At 42.4% G+C, this 13,750-nt stretch overlaps 1 long non-coding RNA gene across 1 annotated transcript in view; it reads left to right on the forward strand.

Moving 5' to 3' along the window:
• LOC147217857 (uncharacterized) overlaps nucleotides 1-8,936 on the forward strand; it is a 33,725-nt gene extending 24,789 nt beyond the window's left edge. Inside the window, exons 3-5 of the long non-coding RNA XR_015108854.1 lie at nucleotides 7,122-7,271; nucleotides 7,353-7,431; nucleotides 8,873-8,936. This is a non-coding gene — a long non-coding RNA (uncharacterized LOC147217857). The remainder of the gene's footprint in view (nucleotides 1-7,121; nucleotides 7,272-7,352; nucleotides 7,432-8,872) is intronic.
• Nucleotides 8,937-13,750: the final 4,814 nt, after the last annotated feature.

Below are 13,750 nucleotides of genomic sequence, written 5' to 3' on the forward strand. Positions count from 1 at the left end.
TACAAATTAAGATACTATTGCAAGACCTACCTCAAGCATTCACACATTTTTTGTGGCACTAAGAACCCCAGGAATCAACGGCTGACCAATCAGCTCCCTTGGAAATCACATTTATGTTCTGATTGAAGCTTGGACAGCAAAGTTGCAAGATTATGAGTTTGTTAAAATCATTTATAAAATGATACAGGGAATTTCAAATGGTAGGGCCTATGAGAAATCTTTTTCAGAACATTTCTAATTAACTTGGAAGAAGGAAGATAAACAAAAATGATGGGTTCTATATGATGAGAATCTGATCAAATTGCAGTTTTCATTCAAAAATTGTATCCTAGAGAAGATAGAGGACAAGGTGGCACAAATCAAACATTAAACCTCATTTAGAAACAAGGTGTTACAAACAAAATATGTATATAATATAAATACAGATATACTGTTATGGTATATAAAGAAAAGTGTATACACAAATGATAAATAGTAAGTACGTAGTATTTAGATAAATGCAAACCGATCAGGAAAAGCCTCATTAATCAAGTTGGTAAATGCAATTTCTAATTGTCCCCAAAAATACAACATGAACGTTTTTGCAGTCGAGACTCTTGAAATTGCAAGTATTGCTGATATGACAGGACGAGTCTGGAGGGTGAGAGGCAGGGCTGTTATGTGGTCTGGCTGCTCTGTGGGAGTTTAAACAGATAATATGTCTCTCTTTTCTCTTTTTTCTTTCATTTTTCTTTTTTTAACTGGGGAATGCTCCTGAGTGCCTGACACACACACACACACACACACTACACACACACATACGCGCTGACCTCAAGGGGACTAGCCCATAAAAGATGGTCACTGTCAGTGCCAAAGGCAGCAGTGAACTCCTGTTTGCCAAACAAACACTGGCAGAGTCTGGGTACAGATGCTGGACCAAGGGCCCCCTCCACTGGAGAGCCTGGAGAGCTTTGGCTGACGGCCTGATGTGTGACAGAATGTGTTTACTTGTTACAGAACTGGCAGTATTTTAAGTGACAGTGAGGCTGATCCATTACAGGCAAGTCCTGGATCCCGGGGAAGATAAATAGTGGGATGGCCAGTTGCCATTCTGCTGATTTAGAGTTCTATGCTAAGCAATTAATTTGTGGTGAAAAGTAGGATGAAATGAAACGTGACGTCTTGTCGTTGTTGCTCTCTGTGAGGCTGCCGATTTAGATGTTAAGACATGAATAAAAGTGTGTCTGTGTGAAATAATAGATTAAAATTGATATTGCATGTTATCTTCAGTAGGCCCAACCAAGAGCGATATGAAATAGATAACAATTTCAAGATAAAATGTGTCAGTAACAAAGTGACACTGTTGGGATTTTTACAAATTCAAGGTCATATAAATGCACATAATAATTTATTATTTTTTTTAGAATACATTGTCCCATCACAAACAATTCTAATGAAAAAAGAAAAAGAATTGCAGCAAGATAGGAATTTACATTTCTTGATTTAAAAAAAGTCCTCTTCCGCAAAAAGTCAGGAAGTTTGTGGTTGTATTCTGATTTGACTTATTCTGTTAATGATGAACGCTGACTGAGCCTGACTGCGGGTTTAGCAGAATTTCAAACTCCCCCAAACACCGGCTCGCACGTGAGCAGTGTACGTCCTCTTATCTTTGTTTTATTCATGTCTCAATTAATTATTATGAACATGGATACAATACGGCAAAAGCTGTTGCTCCTCTGTTGTGGTTTGAGGCTGAACGGAACTGCTGGCCCCACACACTCAGCTAAATAAGAGATAAAAGGGATCAATACATACCACCTTGTTTTGTTTGTAAACAAGTGTTTTAAATTCTGTAATCCGAACGCACATCTGTTTCCTTTTCTCTCAATCTCAATCCATTAATCACTGAATTGAATTAGTGGAATTTACTTTTCCAGCTCCACAGCTGATGTTTTCTCCTGGCTAACTTACATTTGCATGGACGAACAATTCGTAATATATTTTCGTACAGGATCAACCGTGTAACGGATGAAATTGTTTTACAGAAAGACAAATGGGTGCGAAAAATGTTTGCCTTATCATGTGTTTCAAGCCAAAATATGTGTTATTTTTATTTTATGAGGCATTTAATTTTTACCAGATGATGTCTCGCAACACAAATTAAGCAATTATTGCATAACTTCTGCCGATTGGAAAAACAAGCTCAAGCACACCAAGAGGCATCGACTGTGTTGAGCATGATGAAACACACTCTTCAATTAGATGTTAAAGAAAGTACATTTGATTCTGATTATAAAGTCAGTGGGCCGATCTCTACGCTATTCAATTGTGGTTGTTGAAAGTTTATTAATGGATGCATCATATTTTCTGCAGTATCAGCCTGAGTGTGTGTGTGTGGCACTAGTATGGATGTATCCCAACACACAATAGAAGAAAGTTTGTGTGCACTGTGCACATAACCTGACATTTTGTGACGATATTTATGTTGAGCTGTGATTAACGCCATCCAGGTGCCCCGCTGGCAGCACTATCCAGCCGCTATTTAAGACACTCGCACATTTTCCCCCCAGGCTGAATCGGTCATCCGTATTCGCAGGACTGGATGAGCCAACATGGTGAACTGCTGACCACCATTTATTCTACAGCTGTCTCATAAATGGTGTTTCTTCAAGACAGAGCACATGCACAAGAGGAAAGAGATGTGGGTGGGAAGAGGAGGAATTCTTGAGTGATATTGAGTATAAGTCCTTGATTGTGAATTGCAAGTGGATGGAGAGAAGGAAGGCTCTTATAGCGGTAGAGGGACGAAGCCGAAGAGGTGATACACAGCAAACGGAGGTGTTTGCAGAGGGGTGACGGTCCACTTGAGGAGGGACGAGTCGAGGATTGATTTTGCAGCTAAATGTTCAGACAGCGTTGAGCATTTTATTAACCCTATCTCCTATCTAGTCTAGACAGGAGGGCTCGGCTTGGTCACTGCAGACAGTCACTGCTCTGTGAGAGACGAGCTGAGTGTGTTTATTTCTTAGTACTGGCGTGGCGTGTATCAACAGTGCGGTTTTCAGAGACCCTGGACACATGTGTGCGTGCACATTGCCTGCAGCGCTGTGAGTCCATCGTTTTGAAAATGCCATAACAGAGTGGGGTCAGTGGATCAATGTGAGATGTACCTGATGGAGAGTGACTAAAAATATATTAGTTTTTCAAACACTAAAACTGTAGCGACTGTTTGTAAGCATTAAGCGTGGAGATGTTCAGTTAAAAAATAGTACAGTGGAAAGACACCATTGTGCAATCGTTGGCAGCGTTAGCAGAGGTGGTGTTATCTCTGATGCACCACTGATGTTTCACTCCCTTCATCATGCACCTGTGGTTTAGATATTTTACTGGAATACCAACCTTTTTTTTCCCCTTTAATTAATGATTTAGATATATTAAAGTTTGAATGATGTTTTCACACCCAGTCATCTTTTCAAGTATGTACAGATGTTGAAAACATCACTAAGACAGCAGTACTTGTTGCTTAAACACCAACATTTAACAGCGATAAATAAACACTTATTAGTAATGTAAATGTTCAAGCAGAATATTTCAGTTGTAAAATCGAGATATCAGTAGGTACATTTAATTTTCTGCATCATAAATTTGGTCGCCTTGAATTTTCCAATCATACCTTCATTCGAAAGACTATCATGCCGTGCCAACCCTGAATAAGAAAATACTTCTGACGTACCTGTAGAAACTTCTTTAAGGTGCACACTTAAAGCACACTCTTCAAACAAGCCAAACAAACTGTTCTGTTCTGTTCTGTTCTGTTCTGTTCTGTTCGCTCCCTGGTTCCGTTTATTTTTCAAACAGAGTTGTTACGAGTGGGGCAGTGGTGCAGTGGTTAAGGCTTCCGCTTTCCAGCTGGAAAGTTCAGTTCAATCCGGACTGGGTTCCCTCCGCATGGAGTGTGCATGTCCTTTCCGTGTCCGTGTAAATTTTCTTCCGGCTCTCCAGTTTCCTCCAACAGTCCGAAAAACACACAGCGGGTTAATTGCGGACCGACGTGTCTGTTGATGTCAATTAGGGAATGAATGGTTGGACATCTCTATGCAAGGCTCTGTGATTGACAGGTGACCAGTTTAGGTTAAGCTCCGCCTCTAGCTCAGTGTAAACTGGAATTGCCTTCACACTTCTTGCATTACTTACAGTAATATAATCAGTAAATAATGAGTGAATACACAGTCATTTTACAAAGCACTAACCGTTATCAGCCAAGAGGTTATAAAACCAAATGTTAGAGTCTAACACTTTCTCGTAAATATGTGATTTTTAAATTGGAAATTGTCACTCTGACCTGCCTACGTGTATAGAAACCTGGCCTCATAATGCACCTACAACCATGTTGGATTTTATGCCTTATAACCTGCAACTTTATAGGCATCTTTTATTTAACTGACATTTCTTCATAGAATGTGTGTTTTACAGTAACTCAAGTTCAACAGTAAACTGCTCAACATGTTCACCCCTTATGTGTATAGTGCGTACTGCTGATAATCCAGACTGAGATCTTAAGGGCTGACCAACGTCCCCTTTGACATTTGTTTTCAAATATACAGCTCAGCATGCAAGAGCCTGTGAAATGACACAGTAGCCGTCCATATCTGAAAGGGGCTCAAGTTATCGGAACAGCATTCGATAAAGTCTGGCATCACAGAAAAGCCCTTATCACTGCAGATTTCCAGGGCTGTCCGCAGGTCTGCCGAACCTCAGGAGAAACCCAAGATTCCTCAGCAGTGTTGGGGATTCACGACTGAACTTAGTATTGGCTCGGACTCATATAAAAGTTCTGAATGGGTGGGGGTCCAGACGGATCTGTAGAGTGATATGAAACTTGAGCTTGGCAGATCGGTCTGATTGCCCGGTTGTAAACTCCCCCATGTCCTCCTCAAAACCACAACGTGATGAAGAGTCTGGTCTATGGGAACCACCAATGCTGTGTCATCTGCATACTTAAAAAGCCTGTCGGTGGAGACTAACTCCGGGCATTCATTGGCGTAAAGTGTATACAGCGAGGAAAACAGAGCTCGGCCCTGTGGGCCCCCTGTGTTTATATGCCTGGGGAAGGAAATTGCTGTATTACATTTGACTTGCCGAGCATGATTTAGGAGAAAATCATGATTGCACAGAATGAGCTTCAAATTAGCCTCCAGATTCATCATGTTACCCACCTGCGCACCGGGTGACATGATATCAAACAGTAGAATAACAAATTTCACGAGGTGTGATGCTGTTCCAAGTGATTCATAAATTGTCGTCATGAATCTTAACAACACCAAAAGAAATAAGGATTTAGAGAGCAGATGCCGTGGCACTTTTCCCTTAAAATAGTTCCTAGTTATGAAGTCAACTGAAGTAACCGTCACTGTCATGATGTTACAAGCGTTGTTATTAACCTGTGCAGTCAACTAACCAATGGGAAGTCTACAGTTAAAACAGTAATTGGCCACAATGTGTGACAGAAGTTATTATCTTAAAAAACTTCACTGCTCATTTCAGCTCCAGACTTTTCTTTTCCTCTTGATTTTACCGTGCATGCCTCTGTGTTCTTCTTTCTTGTTTTGTCCCTTGTTTTGAGCAATATTTCAGGCTTCAAAAAGTTCTCACATAAAACCTTTGCGGATGCAGCAAATGATGCACTCATTGATCCTCGATACATTTTTACTTTCTGCCTGCACTTTTCAAAACTCCTATCTGGTGCTCCCTCAGTCGGCCTACCGGGGTGTGGGTGGCGGTTGTCCTCAGGTCCCAGGCCACATCCGCACCACACTCCTGGCCATCAGTCTTCTCCTTTCAGCACAGAGAATCACCTCTGCGCCTCGTCCATACCAGAGATGGGGCCCATGATAAAACTGATGCGGAGCTATTTCACTGTCATCCATCCATCTTCTTTTGCCAACGCTTGATACGCCTTTTAGGCAATGTAACAAGTGCGCCGTGTGCATTCACTCATGTCTGGAGATGGTTGCACTGTCTTATCTCAGTGATCCTAAATCTTAACAAATGCTTTTGTAATCTATTTTTGGAGGAGCAGGAAGGAGCGGATGTTATGTGCATTATTTCATTGTTCTTGGGAAACCAGTGAATGTCTCACTCCTGAAATGACTAGAAACACAACGCTTATGCAAATGAAAGCTTTTGGTAATAACTGCCCGTCTCTTTTTAGAACTAACTTTATCAAGAAAAATATTTTTGGTCATTTACAGTCAGCTTTGACTAGTATGAGAAACATGTGACCCCAAGGGGGGACCAGCATAAAACAATACATCGACAGACTAGGAGGAGCCATGAATTGAACCCGGAATGTCCGTTCCAAAGACAGTTGCTCCACCGCCGGCTCCACCCGCCCCCCCTATAAGAAATGGGAATAGATGTAGAATAGATACTTCAATGAAGTATGAGGTGATCAGTTAAATGTGCTAATGAACACCGTCACCGCAGCCTCTCATCTCTCAGGCCATTATATTGGATGCAGGGAAAAATGACAAAAAAACGTGGTTCTCAAAAAATAAATATGATGTCATGCGGGTGGAGGTATGAGCAGCGTGTTTTTTAATTGCTGCAAAGGAAGATAAGATCTGATTCTCTATGGAGATATTCTCAAATATGACAGATTATATACACAATTGCAATCAGTGAGTGAATCAGAAAGAGTAATGAAATGGCACAAATATGCTGGTCGCTTATAATTCAGCCCAAACTGAACCACTTCAACCAGATATCGCATGTATGGAGGTTATTTAGGTCTGCATGCTGTCTACATGCGACACACATGAAATTTCAAACATCATATTATATTCAAGATCCCGGTGAAGTTTTATATACACACACACACACAAATTGTCCTTTTTTTCCCCCCTTTTGAATATATGAGGTTGTATTTGCCCTCAACTACAGCACCAACAAATTCCCATCCATTGCCCCCCACCACCCCGGAAAAATCTGTTTACAGTATTCCCATAACCTCTCTTCTAGGACAGCAAAGGAAGAGTGTACACTCTTGATTAAACTACCCCGGTCATGTGTTTACTTCTAGTTAAGTGGAGGTCGCAAACTATTTTTTGCCCCCACCCTAATAAATCTCTCTCTGACTATAGGGGATGAAGCTCAGGCACAGCCAGAGAGACCCCACACTCGGTGGTCCTGTGTAACCGGCACAGGGGAAAGCGGGAGCTAAAAAAATAAATTCTCCTTTCTGGCATTGAGGGTGGGCGATGCCACTCTGCAGCAGGGGACGGCGGGCTCTGGTGAGTGTTACTGAACTGTCACTACCCCCCTCCGTCCACCGTCCACGAGCACCCCAATACATCCCATCAATGTCCCCCTAGAGTGGGCCGGGCAAACAGGACGAGGTGGAGCCAAAGGCAGAAGCATTCTCCGCATTCTCAGCCAGCAATGAGGCGGCAGGTACACGCACAAACACAAGTTCACTTGTGCACACACACTCACACACACACACACACACGACATACGCACAGAGACCCACAAAAGTACACACACTCCCACTGCTGCAATAGTGCAGGCCACCAAGGCACACGTCACTGTTGTCAGATTGAACAAGACGCAGAGCTAATCCAAACCAGCTCCAGTTTTACTCAAAATACACTCTCTGAGAGACACACACATCCACAAAAAAGGGGAAAAAAATGACACGCACGCACACACACACAGGTACATGCACACTGCAAAAGATTCTTATCCTTCTCAAATACACAAACAAAGCCATGTAATATATTTGTGTGTGTGTGTGTGTGTGTGTGTGTGTGTGCGTGCATGCGTGTGTGTGTGTGTGTGTGTTCGTGCGTGCGCACGCGCTTGCATTTATGTGTGTGTGTGATGGAGAGAAAGAGAAAGCAATAGAGAGGGAGACCAGCTGCTCAATGTTTAACTGGAGCAGCTCTAGTGGACTTGGCGTGCCCTGACAAAATCCATTTTGAGATGGAGCTGTGATTACACTGATAGGCCTGGAATTATGATTTGGCTCCCCATTTGTTCACAGCTGTACGGCACACCATCTTTAGACTACTCATCCCATCTTTCTTTTTCTCTCTCTCTGTCTCACCTCATTACACCAAAGGGTCTGTTTGCTAATTCCCCAGCAGTTTGAAATGTGTACAGGTTGCACAAATGCTGAACTTTGCAAATGAGCGGTGTCAAATCGATTGCCGGGACAATGCAGTGTAAACAGCTGCTGCAGATTTTTATTAAGATGTGTGGTCAGTCATTGAAAATTTAATCACCGTGCATTGCCGTTGCCCTCAATGATAAATGGCATAATAACCATCTGGAGCTGCCTTTTAATATTATGTTCCGTGTTTGATGAAACTTCATCTTATTAGCAGCCATCAGTGGGATGAAGTTGACCTTCTGAACCCCACTCAAACACAACGCAAACCAAATGTGCATTTAGCACAAAGCTCCCCCAGCATAAATTGGACTCATTTGAGATACTCAGAGAAATCAAATCCCATCATGTGGAGATGCTGAGATACATTTTTCCATTCCTCCTTATTCATCCAATTCAGATCTAATCTCCTCAGTCTTCTTTCACTGTTGGTTCAGAGTGGTAAATGCATGATGGCAGCATGTACTAACAGTAAGAGATCTCTGTAGTACACACACACACACACAGACATATACTCACATGGAACTCCGAGACATAATGATTTGAAGTTGCAGAGTTTCAGAATAATGCCACAGTTTGCAGGCTGCGGCTCAGTTAGCCCTTTCTACTCCTCTGAGCAACCTTGTGTGTGGCGCTCTGGTCGTGATTGCATCTGTGCCATTGGTACTTTGGGGTTAGCTGGGATTTACTTCATCTGTCCGATTTAAATTTTTGTCCCGGCAGTGCGGCGGGAGGGACGGCAAGTGGATTATCCTGTCTGCGGGACCTGAGTGGCGTTTAGAGGTTATCAGGACTCATTCTACATATGTGCATATACATCCAAAATACACACACACACTCACACACACACACACACACAGGATCTGGGTGTTCCTCAGCACAACGCTACTCTCCTCTTGCTTTCGCCTTACCCAGCGCACTAAATGTTATCCTTTGGGCTCCTAATTGCCTGTAATTTGCTCGTTGAAAGAATCCCCAGCTTGTCTGGACTAGTGACGCGTGGTAACCTGAGAACCCCTGAGGGGGAGGCAGGGGAGTGCGGGTGGAGGCAGGGAGGACAGAGAGCCAGAGGAAGAAAGCTGATTAGGAGGGAAGAACGTAAAGGTGGGGATGGAGGGATGAGAAGAGGGAAACCTGGACAAGTGAAGTTTGTGGAGGAGCATCAGCGGTGGCCAGATTCATATCGGTAGAAATATTTTTGGGGAAAATACTGCAGTGCTGATGGATGGGAGTGTTAAGGCGAGTACACCAGAACACCAAAAGAACGTTAAAACATACTCAACATAATGCAATTAACTTGAATAATAACTCCATATTTGTAGATTTACTGCCAGAAATAAAATGGTGGATGCCATAGATAGAGAAGAGCGAGTACGTCACTTCAACTTGGCACACTGAGTTGGAGAAATCAAACACACAACTCTGCTGAAGAAGCGCTGACTGAGGGGATAATTTGGTCTCTCTTACACATGTATGGCAAATAAACCGCACTAAGTCAATAGAAAAAGCATTCAAATACACTATTAACTTCCAATACACCTGCATTAAAGTCCGGATGAAACGCATGGGAGGTTTAATTCAAATATTTCATGAGTGATGTTTCAAGGGGACGAGTCTCCACAGGGTGTCTGTGGGGTTCTATTTATGTCTCCCATCTCTGCTCTGACACATGGCTTGCACATGTAAACACTGAGCAATCGACATCTCTGATCACAACTGAGTGTGGACTGATGGGCAGGATATGAAATCTTGATTCTTCGCTTTGTTTTCCTTTGGTGAGTTTCTGATAAAGTCCTGCCAGCCAAACCCCTGCTCTTCTGTCTCTATTGAGTTCGGGCAAAAAGGCAGATTCATAGCGAGAGATCAGAAAATAAAGCTGTGAATCGATCCGCGTCACGACAAGCCATCCTCAAGAGAGGATGTGTCACCAAACGGGTTTGTGTAGAGGCTCCTCATTGCTCAGAGCTCACAGCCCTTCGCCTCCTCTCCCCTATCATGACTCCGTGCCGCGGAGCACGCGGTAAATGCAGCGTCTTGGATCGCTTCAAGCACACAGTTGATTTCTCTGAGGTTACACTGCTCCCTTTCAGCCGGGGTCAGCGTCCTCATGTTTGACAGTTGGAATCGCAAGCAAATTGTGTCGTTTCCTACTTGTTGTAGGTCATGGTATATTCTATACGTGTGTGTGTGTGTGTGTGTGGCTGTCTGATCTGGAGTCTGAAAAAAAAAGCTTTGTAGTACATGCCAGCTCCTTTAACTTTGACTTTTCAGAAAATGAGGTGAAGAGTGTTGACCCATCCAGCTTTTGTGGATCACAGTGACTCATCTTTATGTTGTCGACTGTGTTTTTGCGCGTTTGTGTGTGTGTGTGTGTCACTGTGTGTGTCACTGCTGCCTCATTCCTCGAGTCCTGGCATGGGTTTTTTTTTCAGCAAGTGACAGCAACATCTTGGCCTGTTCCAGAGCAGAACTGGTCCACAGTTTATATCGTCTCTACTCTTCCTAACTGGGACCACCCAGAAGAACAGCCAAGTGTTGCTGTTTTCTCGCTCTTTTTCCATCGCTCCCTCCAGAATCTCTCTCAGAATTTGTGTCTTTCCCCTCTATATGAATCTACATGCCAGATTACATTACATATTGACACATTTTCAACATCCTACTTACTGAATGCAGTCTATCTCAGATATAACTAACCAGATGGAAAAATCGCAACAGTATAGGGAAATGCATGTAATAACTGAAAATGTATTTATTAGATAAAGAAATATTTTCGAAAGCCATTGCTTAATGAAATAAATAAAATAATTCTGTCCATACCTCATTCTTCATCTAAATTTGCCCATCCAGTTACCCGTGATAAAAATGCGTTCATATTTCCTTTTGCATCGCTTTTTCTTCTTTATGTGTTCAATTTTATTATATAAAAAATATATATACAAAACCCCTTTTTAGCGCTCAGCCCCACCCACCACGTCACCCTCTGGCTGAGTGTGGGGAGTTTAATAGCTGGCCAGGAGTGGCTGGTAGAGAGGTGTCTTGGCTGGAGAGGGGCCCTGTCCCATTCCCTCCTCTCTTGTCTTAACACACATGACAATGTTTACACATCGGGGTCGTGGACTCTGTAGCTACGGATACCGCTCATATTTGTCTGTCCCATAATAGCTAGTCTCCGTGCAAAAAAAAGGTTGCACTATACATGTGCAGAAAACAATGACTAGTTGCTTCATTGTGAAACGCTTTTATTATTTCAGTAAAAAATGCACTTGAAGCTGAAGGTTTTTCTCCTTCTCGGCAACAGCAAATGGAAGATTAATTCCTAACAAATTCTGGCATTGTTGATTTCTCTTCAGTCTGGATCTGATGCTACTCTGACTATGATTTATTTCAGCAGATGTTGTATGTTGATTTCTCTGGAATTGAGTAAAATTCCCTTCCCTCAACATGCTACACTTAATACACACCCAGACACATGGCCTCAATCTTAGATTAGTTTTACAGAATGGGTGAATGGGCTGAAGTGAGGCCAGGGCTGCTGAGTGGCCGGTGCCAGTGGAAACAAAGAGATGTTTTGTTTGGACAGGCTTCAATGTCTGACTGCGATAGGGCCGGATGGGTGAGTGAAAGTGCAGGCGGCCTAATTGGACACCTACTGAAACGGCACACGTTTGGACTCCCCACCCGGTGTGATGTCACCTTAGCGAGACTCATGCTGTTTCATTTAACACTGATGTCTCTGAAATACATATGCGACGTGTGTGTGTGTGTGTGTGTGTGTGTGTGTGTGGGGGGGGGTTGTTTTTGTTGTTTTTTGAGGGGGAAAGCAAAAGCTGCATCATGTTTTCACCTCACACAACTGCTGCAGGAGGAGATTTGGGGGATTGCGAAAAGAAGATCCACAGAACATAAGTGTTTTAAATTAGAATGCATAAACCAAAGTTAAAAGGTTTTCTTCCTTGTGTTTTATTGTATCTTAAGAGAACCGCTTATAACATCACTGTTATAAATCCTATTGAAATACATATATATGAGCTTCATGCAGTGTAAAAAAAATATTGCCATTTTAAATCCCGCTCTCCCTTTTTCTCAAATAAAACCTGCATTGTTAGAAGGCTTATTTTTTTCTGTAGTGAGTAGTTTGTTTTTGGAAATATTAAGCAAAATTCAAGTGATAACGTAATTAATTCGCCGTCAGACGTGTTATACGACCTCATGTGTTTCAAATGTTCTTGTTGCATTTGATGGAAACACTCTGACCGGCCCGGGGCTTAACGGTCAAAGCGGTAGACGATTTTTACTCCAATCTCGATGGAGGATGAGCAGATAGGACAGAGGAAGAGAGATGAGGGTGGGTTTTGAAAGCCTGCTGCCTTTTAACACGTCACAGTCAATCTAATCAGCCTCCCAGGAAAAAAGGGGTACAGAGGAGTTCTGTAATTGCCCATTTGTTCTGTATCTCCAACCACTCACCAGGCTAACTGGCTCCATTCTCAGCCCCCAAGCTTTCCCCTGCTCCGGCTAACTGCATGCACACACGCACATGCCCACACAGTAGATGTTTACGTGTAATCATGGCATTTAGTTACAATAATTTATTTCCTTGTGTACATGACATGGAAAATACAAATCATTGCAGACTAGTGACCTTGGAGCCAGATCTAGTATTGCAAGCACACCCTCAGCTGATATACTGAAATTCTGCTCGTAAAGGTTTAACCGGTGAGGAATCGACCTGACCGATTCCACTGAACATCATCCTTCACAAAGCAAGTGTGAGCAGGGATTCCAAAATATAGTGAATCCAAAATTAGTGCACAACAAATTTTGCCTATCTAACTATACTCTGTGATCATAGAAACCACAAAACAATGACACGAGCAAAAAAATCAATTAAAATATTTCATATCACATCATTATTACGCATACAAATTAAAACCTGAAATTTGGAAAAATGCTCAATTTAGGTTTCAAAAAAAGGATTGTTAGTCACTGCAAACATTATTTCATCTCAGTTCTCTTATGACATTATAGTGTGGAAGTAAACCTTTCTTCTCTGCTGCGTTGGCACACACACATGCATGCGCACCCACACAGGCCAGGCCTGGGTCTGCAGTCATTGGGTCATAAGGTTAGCACAAGCCAATTACCAAAACAGTTAAGAAGGAGACAGGAAACACAATATTTACCACATGACTGCCAAAGTGATGTACCACACACAGAAACAGGTACGATACGATTCTCCTTTCTCTGAATTCAAACTGCGTTTTCACAGAACATGACAAGATCTCCTGGCTTCGTGGTCTGGAATTCCAACAGAGGGTTGGATCGTGGTGTTACATATTTTTAATCGCATCATCATGAATTCTATTATCTGGCAATACATCTTGGCAAATTATGTAACAATACAGAGAAATCACTGGGCCATCAAAGTTTTGAAACCTGAACACTATTTTCATTTAATATCCTTATTTCTTGGCATGCCAGGATTCAGGAAGAGTACCAATCTCATGGTTGGTGAGGCGCACACTAATCACAAAATACTTTCTTACATGCAAAGGCACCATGTTGATGCTGCACTTTGATGTTTTGACAGACTTGATAACT

This window comes from Fistularia commersonii, chromosome 27 (genome assembly GCF_037954325.1).
Source record: "Fistularia commersonii isolate RoL2024-O1a breed Wild chromosome 27, RoL_Fcom_v1.0, whole genome shotgun sequence".
NCBI classification, from domain to species: domain Eukaryota; kingdom Metazoa; phylum Chordata; class Actinopteri; order Syngnathiformes; family Fistulariidae; genus Fistularia; species Fistularia commersonii.